Here is a 23,636-nt window from a genome sequence, read left to right on the forward strand (position 1 = left end):
ATTCCACACATGAATGAAATCATATGGTATCTGTCTTTCATTGTTTGACTTATGTGGCTTAGCATAATACCTTCTAGCTCCATCCATGTTCATGAAAATGTCAAGATTTCATTCTTTTTGAAGGCTGACTAACACTCCATTGTATATGTATGCCATATCTTCTTTATACATTCATCAGTAATTGGATATTTGGGCTCTCTCCATAGTTTGACCATTGTTGATGCTAGTGCTATAAACATTAGGGTGTGTGTATCCCTTCAAATCTGTATTTTTGTGTCCATTGAGTAAATACCTAATAGTTCAATTGTTGGATTGTAGGGTACCTCTAATTTTAGTTTTTGAGAAATCTCCATACTGTTCTCCAGAGTGGCTGCACCAGTTTGCATTCCCACAAACAGTGCAAGAGTGTTCCCCTTTCTCTACATCCATGTCAACACCTGTTATTTCTCGTGTTGTTAATTTTAGTCATTCTTACAGGTGTGAGGTGGTATCTCATCATGATTTTGATTTGTAATTCCCTGGTGATGAGTGCTTTTGAGCATCTGTTCATGTGTCTGTTAGCCATCTGGATGTCTTCTTTGAAAAATTGTGTATTAATGTCTTCTTCCCATTTCTTAAATGGGTTATTTGTTTTTTGGGTGTTGAGTTTAATAAGTCATTTATAGATTTTGGATACTAACCCTTTATCAGATATGTCCTTTGCAAATATCTTCTCCCATTCCATAGGCTACCTTTTAGTTTTGTTGATTGTTTCCTTCACTGTGCAGAAGCTTTTGTCTTGATAAGGTCCCAATAGTTCATGTTTGCTTTTGTTTCCCTTGCCTTCAGCAATGGGTGTAGTAATAGGTTGCTTCAGCTGAGGTCAAAGAGGTTGCTGCCTGTATTCTCCTATGTGATGTTGATGGTTTCCTGTCTCACATTTAGGTCTTTCCTCCATTTTGAATTTACTTTTGTGTATGATGTAAGAAAGGGGTTCACTTTAATTTTTCTGCATGTTGCCATCCAGTTTTCCAAGCACAAATTGTTGAAGAGACTGCTTTTTCACATTGGATATTCTTTCCAACTTTGTCAAAGATGAGTTGAGCATAGAGTTGGTGGTTCATTTCTGTGTTTTATATTCTGTTCCATTGATCTCTGTGTCTGTTTTTGTGCCAGGACCATACTGTATTTATGATCACAGTTTTGTAATTTAGCTTGAAATATGGAACCATGATACCTCAAGTCTCGTTTTTCTTTCTCAGGGTTACTTTTCTTATTTGGGGTCTTTTTTTTTGGTTCCAAATAAATGTTAGGATTGATTGTTCTAGCTCTGCAAAAAATGCTGGTGGTATTTTGATAAAGATTCCAATAAATATGTAGATTCCTTTGGGTAATAGAGACATTTTAAAACCGTTTGTTCTTCCAATCTATGAGCATGGAATGCTTCTCTATTTCTTTGTGTCCTTTTTAATTTCTTTCATAAGTATTCTATAGTTTTCAGAGTACAGATCTTTTACCTCTTTAGTTAGTTTTGTTCCTAGATATCTTTTTTGTTTTGGTGCAATTGCAAATGGGAATGATTCCTTGATTTCTTTTTCTGCCACTTAGTTATTGGTGTATAGAAATGCAACAGATTTCTGTACATTGATTTTATATCCTGTAACTTTGCTAAATCAATGTATTAGTTGTAGCATTTTTTAGTAGTCTTTTGTGTTTTCTACATAGAGTATCATACTGTCTGCAAATAGTGAAAGTTTGACTTCATCCTTGCTGATTTGGATGCCTTTTATTTCTTTTTGTTGTCTGACTACTGAGGCTAAGGATTCTAGTATTACGTTAAATAGTAATGGTGAGAGTGGGCATCCTTGTCTTCTTCCTGACCATAGGAGAAATGCTCAGCTTTTCCCTACTGAGGATGATATTAGCTGTGTGTCTTTTGTACATGGCCTTTATGATGTTGAGGTATGTTCCATCAGTCCGTAAATTATTTGGTGTTTTGTCATCAAAAATGGATGCTGTATTTTGTCAAATGCTTTTTCTGCATCTGTTGACAGGATCATTTGGTTCTTACCCTTTTTTTAATTAATGTGATTCATCACATTAATTTATTTTCAATAATTATTTGATTGATTGATTGATTTGCAAATATTGAACCTACTCTGCAACCAGGAATAAATCCCACTTGATCATGGTGAATAATTCTTTTAATGCACCATTGAATTTGATTTGCTAGTATTTTATTGAAAATTTTTGCATCCATATTCATCAAGTATATTGGCCTGTAGTCCTCCTTTTTAGTGGTATCTTTGGGTTTGGAATCAAGGTAATAGTGGCTTCATGGAATGAGTTTGGATGTTTACCTTCCATTTATATTTTTTTGGAACAGTTTAAGAATGTGTATTAACTCTCCTTTAAATGTCTGGTAGAATTCCCCCTGGGAAGCCATCTGGCCCAGGACTCTTACTCATTGGGAGATTTTTGATTACTGATTCAATTTCTTTGCTGGTTATGAGTCTGTTCATATTTTATAGTTCTTTCTGTTTCAGTTTTGGTAGTCTGTACGTTCCTAGGAATTTGTCTACTTTTTCCAGATTGCCCAGTTTTTTGGAAGATAATTTTTCTTAGTATTCTCTTATAATTGTGTTTCTGTGGTGTTGGATGTGATCTTTCCTCTTTCATTCATAATTTTATCTATTTGTGTCCTTTCTCTTTACTGTTTTTATAAGTCTGACTAGGGTTTTATCAATTTTATTATTTCTTTCAAAGGACCTCCTCTTCATTTTGTTGATCTGTTCTGTTCTGTTTTGTTGTTGTTTCTGTATTGTTCATTTCTCCTCTAATCTTTATTATTTCCCTTCTTCTTCTGACTATAGGCTTTATTTGCTATTCCTTTTCTAGCATCTTAGGTGTAAGTTTAAGTTGTAAATTTGGGACTTTTCTTGGTTCTTGATATAGGGATGGATTGCAATATACTTCCCTCTTAAGACCGTCTTTGCTACATCCCAAAGGCTTTGGACTGTCGTGTTTTCATTTTCATTTGCTTCCATGTATTTTTTAATTTCTTCCTTAATTTCCGTGGTTAACCCATTCATTCTTTAGTAGAATGTTCTTTAAACTCCATGTATTTGACAGCTTTCTAAAATTTTTCTTGTGGTTAACTTCAAGTTTCATAGCATTGTGGTCTAAAAATATGCATGGCACGATCTCATTTTTTTTTTTGTACTTGTTGAGGCCTGATCTGTGACCCAGTATGTAATCTATTCTGGAGAATGTTCCATGTGCATTCAAGAAGAATGTGTATTCTGCTGCTTTGAGATGAAATATTCTGCATATGTCTATTAAGTCTATCTAGTCCAGTGTGTCATTCAAAGCCATTAGGCCCTTGTTTATTTTCTGCTTAGATTACCTGCCCATTGATGTAAGTGGGGTGTTAAAGTCCTCTACTATTATTGTATTATTATGAATGAGTTTCTTTATGTTTGTTATTAATTAATTTATATATTTGGATGCTTTCAAATTGAAAGCATATATATTTACAATTGTTAGATCTTCTTTCTAGATAGACCCCTTAATTATGATATAATGCACTTCCTCATCTCTTGTTACAATATTTGCTTTAAAATCTAGTTTGTCTGATGTAAGAATGGCTATTCTGGCTTTCTTTTGACATATAATAGCATTATAGAGTCTTCTCCATCCCTTGACTTTCAATCTGTAGCTCTCTTTAGGTCTAAAATGAGTCTCTTGTAGGCATCATATAGATGGGTCTCAGATTTTTATCCATTATGACACTTTATGTCTTTTGATTGGAGCATTTAGTCCATTTGCATTCAGAGTGATAACTGAAAGATATAAATTCAGTGCCATTGTGTTACCTCTAGAGTTGCTGTTTGTCATGATATTCTCTGGTCCTTTCTAATCTTTCTTGCTTTGGTCTTTTTTTTTTTCTCCACTCAAAAAGTCCCCCTTAAAATTTCTTGCAGGGCTGATTTATTGTTCAGCAACTCCTAATTTTTTGTTTGTCTGGGAATCTCTATCTCTTCTTCTCCTCTGAATGACAGCCTTGCTGAATAAAGAATTTGTGGCTGTGTATTTTCCCATCTAGCACTTGAATATTTCCTGCCACTCCTTTCTGGCCAGCCATGTTTGGGTAGACAGATCTGCTGCCAACTTGATCTGTCTTCCCATGTAGGTTAAGGACTTTTTTTCCCTTGCTGCTTTTAGGATTCTTTCCTTGTCTGTGTATTTTGTGACTATAGACAAGGCTTATAGTATGCCTTGGCGATGATTGGCTTTTGTTGAATTTAATGGAAGTTCTCTGTGGTTCTTGGATTTGATGTCTGTGTCCTTCCCCAGATTAGGGAAGTTTTCAGCTATAATTTGTTCAAATAAACTTTCTGCCTCCTTTCTCTTTCTTAATTTTCTGGGGCTCCTGTGATATATTCGTATCATTTGTAATGTGTTTTAATAAGTCACTGAGTTCCCTAAGTGTGCTTCATGGTCCATGACCTTTCTTTCCCTTTTCTTTTCAGCTTTATTTTTTTCTGCAATTTTGTCTTCTATATCCCTAATTTGCTCCTCTGCTTCGTCCATCCTCATTTTTGTGGCTTCCATTTAGGATTGCATCTGAGTTATCACATTTTTAACTTTGGCCTGACTAGATTTTAACTCATTTATCTCTGCAGTAAGAGATCCTCTAGTGTCTTCTCTGTCTTGGTTTTTAAGCTCAGCTAATGTCCTTATGATTGCTGTTTTAAATTCTAGTTTATTTTTTATAAGTGTTTATATTTTGGTTACTAACCCTTTATCATATATATCATTTGCAAATATATTCTCCCATGCCAAATGTTCCCTTTTAGTTTTGTTGATTGTTTCATTTGCTGTGCAGAAAGTTTTTGTCTTTTTTTAAATTTGACAATATTTTATTTATTTATATATTTATTTATTTATTTATTATTTATTTAAATTCAAGTTAGTTAACATGCAATGTAGTATTGATTAAGAGACTAGAACTCAGTGATTCATCACTTACATATAACATCCAGTTCTCATCCCAACAAGTGCCCTCCTTAATGCCCATCACCCATTTAGCCCATCACCCCCACCTCCCCTCCAGTAACCTTCAGTTTCTTCTCTGTATTTAAGGGACTCTTATGGTTTGCCTCCTTCTCTGTTTTTAATCTTATTTTTCTTTCCCTTCTGCTATGTTCATCTGTAGTGTTTCTTAAATTCCACAGGAGTGAAATTTTGTATTTGTTTTTCTCTGGCTCACTTATTTCTCTTAGCATAATACACTTTAGCTACACAACTGATGAGTGGATAAAGTATATATATATATACACACATACATACATACATACATACATACATACAGTGGAATACTACTTGGTGGTGATCAAAAAGAATGAAATCTTGTCATTCGCAGAAGTTTTAATCTTAATGAAGTCCCAATAGTTTAGTTTTGCTTTTGTTTCCCTTGCCCGAAGAGACATATCTAGTAAGGAGTTGCTATAGCTGATGTCAAAAAGGTTACTGCCTGTGTTTTCCTCTTAGGATTTTAATAGTTTCCTATCTCACATTTAGATCTTTCATCCATTTTGGATTTGTGGTGTAAGAAAGTTGTCCAGGTTCATTCTTTTACATGTTACTATCTAGTTTTCCCAATGTCATTTGTTGAAGAAACTATCTTTTTTCCATTGGGTATTCTTTCCTGCTTTGTCGAAGATTAGTTAACCATAGACTTGTGGGTTCATTTGTGGATTTCCTGTTCTGTTGCATTGATATATGTGTCTGTTTTTGTGCCAATACCATACTTTCGTGATGATTACAGCTTTGTAATGTAGCTTGAAGTATGTAATTGCGATTCTCCAGCTTTGGTTTTCCTTTTGAAGATTCCCTGGTCTATTCAGTGCCTTTTGTGGTTCCATACAAATTTTAGAATTGTTTGTTCTATCTCTGTGAAAAAATGGTGGTACTTTGATAAGGATTGCATTAAATCTGTAGACTGGGAACTTTAGACATTTTAACAATATTTGTTCATCCAATCCATGAGCATGGAATGATTTTCCATTTCTTTGTATCATCTTTAGTTTCTTTCAACAGTGATTTTCAGATTACAGACCTTTTACCATTTTGGTTATGTTTATTCCTAGGTATCTTATGGGTTTTGGCCCAGTTGTAAATGGGATCAATTACTTGATTTTTTTTCTGCTGCTTCATAATTGGTGTATAAAAATGCAACAGGTTTCTGTACATTGATTTTGTATCCTACCAATTTACTGAATTTATGTATCTGTTCTACCAAGATTTTGGTGGAGTCTTTTGGGTTTTCTACATAGAGTACCATGTCATCTGTAAATAGTAAAAGTTTGAGTTCTTTATTGCTGATTTCGATGTTTTTAATTTCTTTTTATTGTCTGATTGCTGAGGCTGGGTCTTATGTTACTATGTTAAACAATTGTGGTGAGAATGAACATCCCTGTCTTATTCCTGACTCTAGAGAAAAAGCTCTCAGATTTTGCCCACTGAGGATGATATTAACTGTGTGTTCTTTGTATATGGCCTTTATAATGTTGAAGTATGTTCCCTCTATCCCTACTGTGTTGAGAGTTTTTATCATGAATGGATGTCGTACTTTGTCCAATGCTTTTTCTGCATCCTATATATATGTCCATTTCTTTTTCTGGATCCTATAACATCCTCCATATGCAGATATGATCTGCATCCTATATGTCCAATGCTTTTTCTGGATCCTATATGATCCTCTACTGAGAGGATCATAAAGTTATTATCCATTCTTTTACTAATGTGATGTATCACTTGATTCATTTATGAATATGAACCACTCTTGTAGTCCAGGAATAATGCTTACTTGATCATGGTGTATGATTCTTTTAATGTACTGTTGGATTTGATTTGCTAGTATTTTGTTGAGAATTTTGCATCCATGTTCATCAGGGATACTGCCCTTTAGTTGTTTTGTTTGTTTGTTTGCTTGTTTGTTTGGTTTAGTGGACTCTTTGTCAGGTTTGAGAATCAGGGTAATGCTCGCCTCATGAAATGAGTTGGGAAGTTTTACTTCCTTTTCTATTTTTTTGAGTAATTTGAGAGAAATAGGTATTAACTATTCTTTAAATGTTTGATAGAATTCTCGTTGAAGCCATTAGGCATGAATTTTAGTTTGTTGGAGGATTTTTGATTACTGATTCAATTTTCTGGCTGATTATTGATCTGGTCAAGTATTCTATTCCTGTTTTGGTTTTGGTAGTTCACATGGTTCTAGGAATTTATACTTTTCTTCCATATTGTCTGATTTGGTGGCCTGTAAGTTTTTCATAATATTTCCTTGTAATTGTATTTCTGTGATGCTGGTTGTTATTTCTCCTCTTTCATTTGTGATTTTATTTGGTTCATTTCTTTTCTTTTTATAAGTCTGAGTAGGGGGTTTTCAATTGTAATAATATTTTCAAAAAACCAGCTCCTAATTTCATTAACCTACTGTTTTTTTTCTTTAGTTTCTATATCATTTATTTCTGCTCTCATTTTTTATTTCCCTTTTTCTGATGGCTTTATGCTTCATTTGTAGTTATTTTTCTAGCTCCTTTAAGAGTAAGGTTAAGTTGTTTATTTGAGATGTTTCTTCCTTCTTGAGGTAGGCCTATATTGCACTATACTTCCCTCTTATCACTACTTTTGCTACATCCCAATTGCTTTGGACCATTTTCCCCCCATTTTTATTTGTTTACATGTATATTTGTATTTCTTCTTTAAGTTACTACTTGACTCATTTATTGCTAGTAGAATGTTGTTTGCCTTCCATGTATTTGTGGATGTTCCAAATTTTTTTTCTTGTGTTTTTCTTCAACTTTCATAGCACTGTGGTCAGAAAAGATTCATGGTATGATCTCAGTCTTTTTGTACTTCTTCAGTTCTGATTTGTGACCTAGTATGTGAGCTGCTCTGGAAAATATACCATGTGCACTTGAGAAGAATACACATGTATTCTGTTGCCTTGGGATGCAATGTTCTGAATATATCTGTGAAGTTCATCTGGTGAAGTGTGCCATTCAAAGCCATTGTTTCTTTGTTGATTTACTGCTTAGATGATGTGTCCATTTATGTGAAGGGGTGTTAAAGTCCCCTGCTATTACTATATTATTATTAACGACTCCCATTATGTTTGTTATTACTTATTTTATATATTTAGTTTTCTAAGTTGGGGGCATAAATATTTACAATTGTTAGATCTTCCTGTTAGATAGTCCCCTTTATTATAATATAGTGCCCTTTTTCATCTGCTGTTAGTTTTAGGTTTATAATCTAGTTTTTCTTATATAAGTACTAATATTTTGTTCTTTCTTTTAATGTCCATTTACACGGACAGATGGTTCTACATCCCCTCACCTTCAACCAGCAGGTGTGTTTTGTACTAAAATGACACTTTTGTAGGCAATACATAGATAGATCTTGTTTTTTATTTCATCCATTCGTATACCTTATGTATTTTGATGGAATGTTTTGTCCATTTACATTCACAGTAATTAATGATAGATATGTATTTATTTTGATTTTTTTAATATGAAATTTATTGTCAAATTGGTTTCCATACAAAACCCAGAGCTCATCCCAACAGGGGATCACCTCAGTACCCATCACCCACCCTCCCCTCCCTCCCAACCCCATCAATTTTTAGTTTGTTCTCAGTTTTTAAGAGTCTCTTATGTTTTGGCCCCCTCCATCTCTACTATTTTTTTTCTTCCCTTACCCCATGGACTTCTGTTAAGTTTCTCAGGATCCACATAAGAGTGAACACATATGATATCTGTATTTCTCTGTATGGCTTATTTCACTTAGCATAACCCTCTCCAGTTCCATCCACGTTGCTACAAAAGGCCATATTTCATTCTTTATCATTGCCATGTAGTATTCCATTGTATATATAACCCACAATTTATTTATTCATTCATAAGTTGATGGACATTTAGGCTCTTTCCATAATTTGGCTATTGTTGAAAGTGCTGCTATAAATATTGGGGTACAAGTGCCCCTATGCATCAGTACTCCTGTATCCCTTGGGTAAAATCCTTGCAGTGCTATTGCTGGGTCATAGGGTACATCCATTTTTAATTTTTTGAAGAACCTCCACACTGTTTTCCAGAGCGGCTGCACCAGTTTGCATTCCTACCAACAGTGCAAGAGGGTTCCCGTTTCTCCACATCCTCGCCAGCATCTATAGTCTCCTGATTTGTTCATTTTAGCCACTCTGACTGGCGTGAGGTGATATCTGAGTGTGGTTTTGATTTGTATTTCCCTGATAAGGAGCGACGTTGAGCATCTTCTCATGTGCCTGTTGGCCATCTGGATGTCTTCTTTAGAGAAGTGTCTATTCATGATTTCTAACCATTTCTTCACTGGATTATTTGTTTTTCAGATGTGGAGTTCGGTGAGCTCTTTATAGATTTTGGATACTGGCCCTTTGTCCGATATGTCATTTGCAAATATCTTCTCCCATTCCCTTGGTTGCCTTTTAGTTTTGTTGATTGTTTCCTTTGCTGTGCAGAAGCTTTTGATCTTGATGAGGTCCCAATAGTTCATTTTTGCTTTTAATTCCCTTGCCATTGGGGATGTGTCAAGTAAGAAATTGGTGCGGCTGAAGTCAGAGAGGTGTTTTCCTGCTTTCTCCTCTAGGGTTTTGATGGTTTCCTGTCTCACATTCAGGTCCTTTATCCATTTTGAGTTTGTTTTTGTGAATGGTGTCAGAAAGTGGTCTAGTTTCATTCTTATTCATGTTGCTGTCCAGCTCTTCCAGCACCATTTGTTAACAAGACTGTCGTTTTTCCTTTGGATATTCTTTTCTGCTTTGTCAAAGATACGTTGGCCATACTTTTTGGGTCCAATTCTGGAGTCTCTATTCTATTCCATCGGTCTATGTGTCTGTTTTCATGTCAATACCATGCTGTCTTGATGATTACAGCTTTGTAGTAGAGGTTAAAGTCTGGGATTGTGATGCCTCCCGCTTTGGTCTTCTTCTTTAAAATTACTTTGGCTATTCGGGGTCTTTTGTGGTTCCATACAAATTTTAGGATTGCTTGTTCTAGCTTCAAGAAGAATGCTGGTGCAATTTTGATTGGGATTGCATTGAATGTGTAGATAGCTTTGGGTAGTATTGACATTTTAACAATATTTATTCTTCCAATCCATGAGCACAGAATGTTTTTCCGCTTCTTTATATCTTCTTCAATTTCCTTCATAAGCTTTCTATAGTTTTCAGCTTACAAATCTTTTACATCTTTGGTTAGGTTTATTCCTAAATATTTTAGGCTTCTTGGTGCAATTGTGAATGGGATCAGTTTCTTTAGTTGTGTTTCTGTTGCTTCATTATTAGTGTATAAGAATGCAAGTGATTTTTGTACCTTGATTTTGTATCCAGTGACTTTTCTGAATTCATGTATCAGTTATAGCAGATTTTGGTGGAATCTATCAGGTTTTCCATGTATAATATCATGTCATCTACAAAAAGTGAAAGCTTGACTTCATCTTTGCCAATTTTGATGCCTTTGATTTCCTTTTGTTGTCTGATTGCTGATGCTAGAACTTCCAACACTATGTGAAACAACAGCGGTGAGAGTGGACATCCCTGTCATATTCCTGATCTCAGGGAGAAAGCTGTCAGTTTTTCCCCAATGAGGATGATATTAGCTGTGGGCTTTTCATAAATGGCTTTTATGATGTTTAAGTATGTTCCTTCTATACCGACTTTCTTGAGGGTTTTTATTAAGAAACAATGCTGAATTTTGTCAAATGCTTTTTCTGCATCAATTGACAGGATCATATGGTTCTTATCTTTTGTTTTATTAATGTAATGTATCACATTGATTGATTTGTGAATGTGATCCAGCCTTGCATCACAGGACTGAATCCCACTGGATCATGGTGTATAATTTTTTTTATATGCTGTTGAATTCGATTTGTTAGTATCTTATTGAGAAGTTTTGCATCCACATTCATCAGGAATATTGGCCTATAGTTCTCTTTTTTTGCTGGGTCTCTGTCTGGTTTAAGAATCAAAGTAATGCTGTCTTCATAGAATGAGTCTAGAAGTTTTCCTTCCCTTTCTATTTTTTGGAACAGCTTGAAAAGGATAGGTATTATCTCTGCTTAAGTGTCTGGTCTACCAGACACTTCCCCTAGGAAGCCATCTGGTCCTGGACTCTTATTTGTTGGGAGATTTTTGATAATGGATTCAATTTATTCACTGGTTATGGGTGTGTTCAAGTTTTCTATTTCTTCCTGTTTAAGTTTTTGAAGTGTTTGGGTGTTTAGAAATTTGTCCATTTCTTCCAGGTTGTCCAGTTTGTTGGCATATAATTTTCCATAGTATTCCTTGATAATTGCTTGTATTTCTGAGGGGATAGTTGTAATAATTCCATTTTCATTCGTGATTTTATCTATTTGGGTCATCTCCTTTTTGTTTTTGAGAAGCCTGGCTGGAGGTTTAACAATTTTGTTTATTTTTTTCAAAAAACCGACTCTTGGTTTCATTGATCTTCTCTACAGTTTTTTAGATTCTATATGGTTTATTTCGGCTCTGATCTTTATTATTTATCTTCATCTGCTGAGTTTGGGGTGTCTTTGCTTTTCTGTTTTTATTTCCTTTAGGTGTGCTGTTAGATTTTGTATTTGGGATTTTTCTTGTTTCTGGAGATAGCCCTGGATTGCAATGTATTTTCCTCTCAGGACTGCCTTCACTGAGTCCCAAAGCGTTTGGATTGTTGTATTTTCATTTTCGTTTGTTTCCATATATTTTTTAATTTCTTCTCTAATTGCCTGGTTGACCCATTCCTTCTTAGTAGGGTGTTCTTTAACCTCCATGCTTTTGGAGGTTTTCCAGACTCTTTCCTGTGGTTGATTTCAAACTTCGTAGCATTGTGGTCTGAAAGTATGCATGGTATGATCTCAATTCTTGTATACTTATGAAGGGCTGTTTTGTGACCAAGTTTGTGATTTATCTTGGAGAATGTTCCATGTGCACCCGAGAAGAAAGTATACTCTGTTGCTTTAGGATGCAGTGTTCTAAATAGATCTGTCAAGTCCCTCTGATCCAGTGTATCATTCAGGTCCCTTGTTTCTTTATTGATCCTGTGTCTAGATGATCTATCCATTGTTGTAAGTGGAGTATGAAAGTCCCCTGCAATTACCACATTCTTGTCAATACGGTTGCTTACGTTTGTGATTAATTGTTTTATATATTTGGGGGCTCGCGTTTTCAGTGCATAGAAATTTATAATTGTTAGCTCTTCCTGATGGATAGTCCCTGTAATTATTATATAATGCCCTTCTTCATCTCTTGTTACAGCCTTTAATTTAAAGTCTACTTTGTTTGATATAAGTTTGGCTACTCCAGCTTTCTTTTGATTTCCAGTAGCATGATAGGTAGTTCTCCATGCCCTCACTTTCACTCTGAAGGTGTTCTCAGGTCTAAAATGAGTCTCTTGTAGACAGCAAATAGATGGGTCTTGTTTTTTTTTTCTTTATCCATTCTGATACCCTATGCCTTTTGGTTGGAGCATTTAGTCCATTTACATTCAGTGTTATTTTTGAAAGATATGGGTTTAGAGTAATTGTGATGTCTGTGAGTTTCATGCTTGTAGTGATGTCTCTGGTCCTTTGTGGTCTTTGCAACATTCCACTCACAGAATCCCCCTTAGGATCTCTTGTAGGGCTGGTTTAGTGGTGATGAATTCCTTCAGTTTTTGTTTGTTTGGGAGGACCTTTGTCTCTCCTTCTACTCTAAATGACAGACTTGGTGGATAAAGGATTCTCAGCTGCATATTTTTTTTCCTGTTCATCACATTGAAGATTTCCTGCCATTCCTTTCTGGACTGCTAAGTTTCAGTAGATAGATCCGTCACTAGTCTTATCAGTCTCCCTTTATATGTTAGAGCATGTTTATCCCTAGCTGCTTTCAGAATTTTCTCTTTTTCCTTGTCTTTTGCCAGTTTCACTATGATATGTCGTGGAGAAGATTGATGTAACTTACGTCTGAAGGGAGTTCTTTTTGCTTTTTGGATTTCAATGCCTGTTTCCCTCCCCAGATCAGGGAAGTTCCCAGCTATGATTTGTTCATGTACACCTTCAGCCCCTTTCTCTCTCTCTTCATCTTCTGGAATTCCTATTATACAGATACTGTTTCGTTTGATTGCTTCACTTAGCTCTGTAATTCTCCCTTCAGACTCCTGGATTTTTTTATCTCCCTTTTTCTCAGCTTCCTCTTTTCCCATAATTTTATCTTCAAATTCATGTATTCTCTTCTCTTCCTCTTCAATCCATGCTATGGCCACCTCCATTTTATTTTCACCTCATTTGTAGCATTTTTTAGTTGCTCATGACTATTTCTTAGTCCCTTGATCTCTGTAGCAATAGATTATCTTCTATCCTGTATGTCTTTTTCAAGCCCAGCGATTAATTTTATGACTATTATTCTAAATTCTTGGTTTGTTATATTGTTTAAATTGGTTTTGATCAATTTGTTAGGTGTTGCTACTTCCTGGAGCTTCTTTTGAAGAAAGCCCTTCTGTTTTGTCATTTTGGGTAGTCTCTGGGATGGCGCCAAACTGCAGGGTATTTCCCCTATGCTGTCTGGAGTAATTTGTTGTGTTGGGTGGACTGTAGTCAGACCTGATATTTGTCCCCAGCCCACCGCTGGGGCCACTGTCAGACTGGTGTGTACCTTATGTTCCCCTCTTCCAGGGGCAGCACTCACTGTGGAGTGGTGTGGCCCCTATCTGGGCTACTTGCACACTGGCAGGCTTGTGGTGCTTCTTTGATGCAATCTGGCATAATAGCCGGGGTGGGTTCAGAAGGTGCACAGGGTCGGGAGGAGCAGGCTCAACTCGCTTTGCTGTCAGTGGTCCCCTGGGAGAGGGGCCCTTTAGCAACGGGAGGGAGGTAGATCCGTTGGAGAGATGGATCCACATAGGCACAGCTTTGAATCTCCTAAGTTTTAATCTGAAATTTGGACTTTTCATTTTCGCGGTGACCCGGAAGAGCTCATTTGTGTCTTTAGATGTAATGCTTTGTGCTAAATTTTCTTATTTCTTCTGAGTCTCTGTTATAGGTTTTACTGACCTAAGTAAGAAGTTTTGATAACTACTTTGCACTTAGGGACAGGAGCATAGGGTTAGAGCCCTACTTTTAATTTTTTTTTAAAGTTTATTTATTTTTGAGAGAGACAGAGAGAGAGAGAGAGAGAGAGAGAGAGAGAGAGAGAAAGAGAGACAAAGTGTGAGTCGGGCTGAGGCAGAGATCAAGAGAGACAAAATCTGAAGGAGGCTCCAGGCTCTGAGCCATCAGCACAGAGCCCGATGCGGGGCTCAAACCCACAAACTGAGAGATCATGACCTGTGCCGAAGTGATATGCTTAACCAGCTGAGCCACACAGGCACCCCAGGGCACTCCTTATATGATTATAAGAGCCATATGTCTTTTCCCATACCTATTAGTATCTTGGGAGAGACTTTTATTCTCACTTACAGCATAAGCTATAACTTACAGTAGAATCAGAGGAATGATTCTTATCCTGTGACTGGTTGTGTGCCTCAACCAACCATTGGTTGCCATACTATAGAGCTTCAGTGGAAAGACAATACATGGTATGAAATACTGACCCATCAGGTAGTCATGCATGTGTAGGAAGACAAATCACTATTTGAAAGGTCGTCACTTGGTGATTGGAATTTAGGAAGCCACACTCCTAAAATAATATGGCTCACTAGAATTTTACAGAATACTTTTGCTGCTGTTGCCTATATCTCTTACACAGCAAACATCCTGATCTTCAGCATTATATGCAAAACCATCCATGGCATATATGTGGCATAGCCAAGGAGTTACTCTTTGGATAAAGAAACTTATAAATATGAACAGGGTAGAAAAGACATACCTCCAAACTATATCCAGTAACCACCTAAGAAAAAGGAGGTGGAGTGAAAGTTATGAATTTTATGTGTCAACTTGGAGTGTTTTTTTTTTTGGGGGGGGGATGAGATTAAGTTGGTGAACTTTGAGTAAGCATGTTGTCCTCCATCATGTGGGTGGGCTGAATTCAATCAGTTGAAGGCCTGAATAAAACTACAACAATAAAACATACTCCCAAGCAAGAGGGAATTCTCAAGCAGACTACTTTCAGACCTCATCTGCACCATCAGCTATCCTGGTTCCCTTCTGGTCTTTGGACTGGAACTGAACTATCAGCTCTGCAGGATCTCTGTGTGTCAGTTTACAAATTGCAATGCAACAGTGGACTTCCTGAGCCTGATGGCTGCAGGCCCACACTACAGATTTGGACTTGCCACTCTTTATAATCATGTGAGCCAATACATTACAATGAAACTTTTTCTATATATATATATATATATATATATACTATTGGTTGTGTTTATATAAGAATATAGAAGAAAATAAAAGAAAAAAAAATAAACAGAAAGGTTGGAAAGAAGGAAGGAAACTGCAAACAAGTGAGGAATGACCAAGTATGAAATGCAATGAGAGAAAGTCTACAATTGAACCCACTGAAAATCTTAAAATTACTGGAAGACTTTATATGCTGAAAAGTAAAATAAATATTATAACTAATGCAATAAATATGATGACTCACAGATCTATTGAAGGTTCTGATTTTAATTCTTTTGGATGAATATTCAGAATTGGGAATGATTCATCATATGTTTTTTTTCTATTTTTATTTTATTTTATTTTTTTAAGGAACCTCCATACTGTTTTCCATAGTGGCTGTACCAATTTACCTTCACACAAACAGTGAGCAGATGTTCCCTTTTCTCCACAACCTTGCCAATACTTACCTCTTGTCTTTTGATGACAGCAATCTTAACAGGTCTGAGATGATATGTCATTGTGGATTTGATTTGCATTTCCCCAATGATTAGTGATGCTATGGGAACAACCCAAATGTCTATGACATATTAATGGATGAAGATTATGTAGATTTATGTATACATATAATCAGGTGTAAAGAAAAAGGAAATCCTACCATTTGCAACAGCGCAGATGGACCTGGAAGACATTATGCAAAGTAAAGCAATTCAGTCACAGAAGGGCAAACACTACATGATTTGACTTAAATGCGGTACCTTCCTTAAGTTAAACTTACGGAAGCAGAAAATAGATAGGTGGTTGTCAGAGAATGGGTGATGGGAAAATGGGGAGTTGTTATTCAATGTGAATAGCTAGTTGAACAAGATGAATAAGCTGTAGAGATCTGTTCAACACAGCACCTATAGATAATAATATGGTATTAAACACTTAAAATTCCTTAAGAGAGTAGACCTCATGTTAAGTTTCCTTACAGGGTGTGGGGGGTGGAAGCAAAGCGACACAAGGAAACTTTTGGAAATGATAGAATACTTATTGCCTTGATTGTGGTGATGGCATCACCAATATATGCAGATGTCCAAACTAATGAAATTGTATACATTAAATATGCATTTTTTTTATATACCAATTATACCTCAATAAAGCTGAGAAAAGATAAAGAGATGTTGCCTTTTTCACCAATTCAAATACTGTACAATATAGTTTCTAATCTACAAATACACTTTGAACAATATAGGTTCTAAATTAACCATAAATATTGTTGAAAATGCATCAAATGGCAAATCTTTATGATATAAATTAATACTGATGGCTGATTACTGATTAATACTGAGGCTCGGATGACAGTTACACCTCAAGATCCAGCTAAAGATAAACAAAATAGTCCCTGTAATCTTTGGGAAATTCCTGAACATATAACAGAGGACATACAGGTATGCCACATTTTAACCACAGTAGCTATAGACTTGTGTAAATTCCCCATTGCCATAGTACTCATTGCTCTAAAATATCCCATAGTTGTCATGGATACCCCGCCTCAGTGAGTAATAATATTAAATTGAGTCTTTGTTACTTACAAATTGTCTTGGCAAAATGGGACTTCATGGACACCTTCCTCCAGTTAACGTAAATAATATGTTCCATCGTATATTAAATGGAGTCTTAAATGATTGAAACTCATTATATAAAGCCTATTTAGAGAAAGGGGCTGCTATTCCCATGACTTCTCCATTTAACAACCAAATTTTGGAAGGATTACCGTCAAGATCCTGAAGCAAGGCTTGTGTACCCACCCCTGCCCTGGCCCCCAGCACCCACCAAGTCGTCCAGCTCAGCCATGATCAAGGTGATCCTCAGCTTCAATAACTATGGGAAGCAGTGGCTTACCAAGTTCTACCAGCCCTACGGTGAAGATACACCGGAGCAAATCATCAGGGACACACTCCATTTGGTATCTAAGAGCAATGAAAATGTTTGTAATTTCCTAGAAAGAGAATTGTTAATTGGAGGATCTGACAACAAACTGATTTATAGCTATTATGCAACATTATATGTTGTCTTCTGTGTGGATTTTTCAGAAGGCGAACTTGTCATTTTAGATCTAATTCAACTATTTATGGAAACATTAGACAAATGTTTTGAAAATTTCTGTGAGCTGGATTTAAGTTTTCATGTAGACAAGGTTCACAATATTCCTGCAGAAAGGGTGATGGGGGAGTGGTATTGGAGACCAACATGAATGAGACTGTTACACAGATTGATGCACAAAATAAACTGGAGAAATCTGTGGCTGGCTTAGTGGGAGCTCCAGCCTGTACTGTATTAGCTGTGAAGAATATGAATCTTCCCGAGATCCCAAGAGATATTAACATTGATGACATCATTATAAAGGTGCCAAACCTGCCCTCTTTTAAATAAAAATAAATAAAATAAAATAAAATAAAATAAAATAAAATAAAAGGCCACTACCAGGTAAAATCCAGGGAGAAAAGTCATCTAAGTTTACCATGCAGTTGTTTACCAAAAATAGAGGAAGAGAGTCTTGATTTAAGTCTGGGTACTGTATAGACGTTGTGGAAGTTCAATGTTGCTTTTCCTGCTCAGTGATTTTGAAGAAATTGAGTAGCTACAATGTGATATTTCTTTTCCTTTTTTAAACTGCATTCCTATGCCCACCTAAGGCATGCTTCTATGTACTATATAGTACATGCAGTACAGTATTGCAATGTGTTTGAGACATTTCTTTAATTATGTACAGTTCAAAATGTTGGTGTTTTGTATAGATCACAAGTGTAGCATTCTGGAATTCTTTCTGTTATTTGTCACAGTTGTTTTTAAAGAACCAAATATGTATTGCATGAAAACATTATGACCTTTTGCGCTTAGTTTAAATAAACTCCATGTAGCTGGACTTCTAAACATACAAAGGCACAGCAAAGTTTTGCCTGCCCTTAAATTTACAAAATGAATGGAGATTTATGGTGGATTATCAGAATCTCAGTGTTGTGCCCTCCCATTAGGGCCCCCATATCCAAAAGTATTGTAATTGTTAACTCTATCTAATACATAACTAGAAAATATTTTTGCTATTATAAATTTGGCTAATATAATACACATAAATTACACACATAGAAAGATTTGATTTGGGTATTTGGAATAAGTTGGGAAAGGAAGAATAAAGATAAGTAAATGCAAAATATGCAAGATCATGCCCTCACTTTACAAAAGGGGAAATAGAGCTCTCTCCATGAGTGGAAAAGTGAAGTCTAGTTTGTCCTTCATAATACGGTCGATTTCAATGTCTGTGTGGTTGGTCAAAATTTTCAGGAAGGGAAGGAGTTGGATTTCTTAACTGTTGGCAAAACCTTTTCTGTGGCTAGGGGAGCCTCCACAATCAGTATACCATTGAAAATTATTATTTGTTTTAGCTGCGTTGGTAGAAGCAAATATAAGGCTTTCAGGCCCCTCTAAAGTGTCATGAATACTTCAGGGTCAGTAACTGTTTTAATTGATTTACATGTATTAATTGATTTAATTCTCGAAGGAACCACATGTGCTTATGCAAATAAGGAAACTGAGGTGTACTCCAAGCAGTGACACCCAGATATGAATCCATACAATGTGGCTCTAGGATAGATATTCTTTTTTTTTATTATTTTTTTTAACGTTTATTCATTTTTGAGAGTGAGAGAGACAGAGCATGAGCGGGGGAGGGGCAGAGAGAGGGAGACACAGAATCCGAAGCAGGCTCCAGGCTCCGAGCTGCCCGCATAGAGCCTGACGTGGGGCTCAAACTCACAAGCCGTGAAATCATGACCTGAGCTGAAGTCAGATGCTCAACCGACTGAGCCCCCCAGGCGCCCCTCTAGGATAGATATTCTTAACCATTATAGTATACTCCCTCTACGAAATGCAACAACAAATTCTGGAACCTTCAAAAGAAAGCAGCTGGAACTATGGGAAAATTGGGAAATACATTCCATTAGTTTCCTATCGCTGCTATAACAAATTAACACATATCTGGTGGCTTAAAAAAACATACATTTATTCTTTTACAGCTCTGTAATTCAGACGTCCAAAATCAATTTCACTGGGCCAAAATAAATCCAACAGTTTCACTCTGACACTGGGTAGAACCATTTTCCTTGACTTTTCCAGCTTCTAGAACTGCATTTCTTGTATTACTTGACTTCTGGTCCCTTCCTCCACCTCCAAAACCAGCAGTGTAGCACCTTGCTTCATCATCACATTGCCTTGTGCCTCTGCAGTCATATCTTCTGCTGCCCTCTTATAAGGACACTTGTGATCATATTTAGGATCTACATGGATAATCCAGTATAATCTTCTTAAGACAATAAATTATGTATAGTACCTTTTCTCATCTAAAGTAGCATTCACAAGTCTCAGTGATAAGGGTCCAGATATCTTTGAAGGCCATTATTTAGCCTAGCACATATGCTGCATGAAGGATACATGGTATGGTATCCTACATGGTACTATAGGATACATGGTATAGTTTGTGTGAGCTAGTAAGATGAACACTGGCAGATGAATTAGTGTGCTGTGAGCTATTTATTCCCGTGACCCTTAATGGTCAATGTTCTGCAATTAAGTCTCAATAGGTAATATACAAAAGGACATTTTGGGGTGCCTGGGTGGCTCAGTCAGTTAAGCATCTGACTTCAGCTCAGGTCATGATCTCACGGCTTGTGAGTTTGAGCCCCGTGTCAGGCTCTGATTTTCTAAGGACATTTTATTTTTATGTTTGTTTGTTTGGTTGGTTCAAGTATTCATTGACATTGTAGTTGGTTAAGATATGGTGAAAAATTGGCTTCAGGAGTGGAATTTAGTCCTTAATCACTTACATATAACACCAGTGCCCAACACAAGAATTTCCTTCCTTAATACCCATTACCCTTTTAGCCGATCCCATGTCCATGAGCCATTCAGCAATCCTCAGTTTGTTCTCTATAGTAAAAGAATCTCTTATGGTTTGCCTTTTTCCCTTCCTTGATGTTCATCTCTTTTGTTTCTTAAATTCCACCTATGAGTGAAATCATATGGTATTTGTCGTTCTCTGACTTATTTCGCTTAGCATAATACACTCCAGCTCCATCCACGTCATTGCAAATGGCAAGATTTCATTCTTTGTCGTGGCTGAACAATACTCCATTGTAAATATATACCTCAAACTCTTTATCCATTCATCAGCTGATGGACATTTGGGCTATTTCCATAATTTGGCTATTGTTAATAATAATTCTATAAACATTGGGGTGCATGTGCCACACTCAAATCAGTATTTTTGTATCCCTTGGGTAAATACATGGTAGTGCAACTGCTGGGCCACAGTGTAGTTCTTTTTTTTAACTTTTTGAAGGATCTTCATACTGCTTTCCACAGTGATTCTACCAGTTTGCATTCCTCTCAATAGTGTAAGAGGGTTCCCCTTTCTCCCCATCCTTGCCAAAAACTGTTGTTTCCTGTGTTGTTAATTTTAGCCATTCTGACAGGTGTGAGGTGGTATCTCATCATGGTTTTGATTTGCATTTCCCTGATGATGGGTGTTGTTGAGCAACTTTTCTTTTTTTTAATTTTTTTAATGTTTATTTATTTTTGAGAGATTAGAGAGACAGAGCGCGAGTGAGGGAGGGCCAGAGAGAGAGGGAGACGCAGAATTCAAAGCAGGCTCCAGGCTCTGAGCTGTCAGCACAGAGCCTGACGTGGGCTCGAACTCACGAACCGTGAGATGGTGCCAAACCATGCATGAGATCATGAGCTGAGCCTAAGTTGGATGCTTAACCGACTGAGCCACCCAGGCATCCTAGTTAAGCAACTTTTCATGTGTCTGTTAGCCATCTGGATTTTTTCTTTGGAAAAATGTCTATTCATGTTTTCTGCCCAGTTTTAAGATTGTATTATTTGTTTTGTTTTTTTTTTTTTTTGGGAGTTGAGTTTGTTAACTTCTTTACAGATTTTGGACACTAACCTTCTTTCAGAAATGTCATTTGCAAAATTCATCTTCCATTCTGTAGGTTCATTTTAGTTTCATTGATTGTTTCCTTCACTGTGCAGAAGCTTTTAATCTTGATGAAGTCCCAATAGAACATTTTTACTTTTGTTTCCCTTGCCTCTGGAGGCGTGTCTAGCAAAAAGTTGCTGCAGCCGATGTCGAAGTGGTTGCTGCCTGTGTTCCCTACGATTTTGATGTTTTCCTGTCTCACATTTAGGTCTTTCATCCATTTTATTCATTTATTTTTAAATTTTTTTAATATTGGGCGCCTGGGTGGCTCAGTTGGTTAAGCATCCAACTTTGGCTCAGGTCGTGATCTCATGGTTTATGAGTTCAAGCTCTGCGCTGACAGTGTGGAGTCTGCCTACGATTCTCTCTCCCTCTCTCTGCCCCTCCCCTACTTGCTCGCTCTCTCTGTCTCTCTCTCTCTCTCTCACTCTCAAAATAAATAAACTTAAAAAATATATATAATTTGTTTAATATTTATTCACTTTTGAGAGAGAGAGCAGGGAAGTAGCAGAGAGAGAGAGAGGGAGACACAGAATCCAAAGCAGGCTCCAGGCTCTGAGCTGTTCAGCACAGAGCAGGAGGCAAGGCTCGAACCCACAAACTGTGAGATCATGATCTGAGCCAAAGTGGGCCGCTTAACCTACTGAGCCACCCGGGGGCCCCTAGGTCTTTCATCCACTTTAAATTTATTTTGTTTATGGTGTAAGAAAGTAGTCCAGTATCATTCGTCTGCGTGTGGCTGTCCAGGTTTTGCCACATCATTTGTTGAAGAGATTGTTTTCCACCGGATATATTTTCCAGCTTTGTGGGAGACTAGTTGACCATATAGTTGTGGGTCCATTTCTGGGTTTTCTATAGTTGTGGGTCCATTTCTGGGTTTTCTATTCTGTTCTTTTTTTTTCTAGTTTATTATCTATATCGAGGGAAAGAGAGAGGGAGAGAAAGGGACAGAGAGAGAATTCCAAGCAGGCTCCATGTTGTCAGCACAGAGCCAGATGCAGGGCTTGATTCCACAATGAGATCATGACCTGAGCAAAACTCAAAACCAGCCACTCAGCTGACTGAGCCACTGCGGTGCCCCCCCCCCCTTTCATTGGTCTATGTGTCTGGTTTTGTGCCAATACCATACTGTCTTGATGACTACGGCTTTGCAATATAGCTTGAAGTCTGGAATTGTGATGCTTTCAGCTTTCCTTTTTCAAAATTTCTTTGTCTACTCAGGGTCTTTCATGGCTTTATATATATTTTAAGATTGTTTATTATAGCTCTGTGAAAAATTTTCTGGTGGTATTGTGGCGTGGATTTTATTAAATGTGTAGATTGCTTTGGACAATATAGACATTTTAACAATATTTGTTCTTCTAATGCATGAGCATGAATGATTTACCATTTCTTTGTGTCATCTTCAATTTTGTGCATAAGTGTTTTATAGCTCTCACAGTACAGATCTTTTACCTCGTTGGTTAGGTTTATTCCTAGGTATCTTACTGTTTTTAGTGCAGTTGTAAATCGGATCGAATCATTGATTTTTCTTTCTGCTGCTTCATTATCGGTGTACAGAATTGCAACAGCTTTCTGCACTCTGATTTTATATCCTGCCACTTTTCTGAATTCATGTATTAGGTCAAAAATTAGCAAAATTTTGGTGGAGTCTTTTGTACATGTCATCTGTGAATACTGAAAGTGACTTTTTCTTTGCTGTCTTGGATGGCTTTTATTTGTTTCTGTTGTCTGGTTGCTGGGGCTAGGACTTCCAGTATTATATTAAATCACAGCGGTGAGTGTGGACATTCCTGTCTTGTTCCCTATCATAGAGGAAAGCTCTCAGTGTTTCCCCATTGAGGATGATACTACCTGTGGGTCTTTCATATATGGCCTTTATGATGTTGAGGTATGTTCCATCTATCTCTACTTGGGAGGCCGGGAGATTTTTTCAAGAATGGATTGCTGTACTTTGTCAAATGCTTTTTCTGCGTCTACTGAAATGGTCATATGGTTCTTATCCTTTCTATTGTTAATGTAGTGTATCACATTGATTGATTTGTGAATATTGAACCACCCTTGCAGTCGAGGAATAAATCCAATGTGATTGTGGTGAACGATTCTTTTAATGTACTGTTGGATTCAATTTGCTAGTATCTTAACGAGAAATTTTACATCCATGTTCATCAGGGATATTGGCCGATAATGCTCCTTTTTAGAGGGGTCTTTGTCCAGTTTTGAATCAAGGTAATGCTGGCCTCAT

At 36.8% G+C, this 23,636-nt stretch overlaps 1 pseudogene; it reads left to right on the plus strand.

Annotated features, from left to right (window-relative positions):
• Nucleotides 1-17,206: 17,206 nt before the first annotated feature.
• On the plus strand, nt 17,207-17,787 carry LOC102964665 (annotated as a pseudogene).
• The last annotated feature ends 5,849 nt before the right edge of the window (nt 17,788-23,636 follow it).

Source organism: Panthera tigris, chromosome X (genome assembly GCF_018350195.1).
Source record: "Panthera tigris isolate Pti1 chromosome X, P.tigris_Pti1_mat1.1, whole genome shotgun sequence".
In the NCBI taxonomy this organism is placed as follows: domain Eukaryota; kingdom Metazoa; phylum Chordata; class Mammalia; order Carnivora; family Felidae; genus Panthera; species Panthera tigris.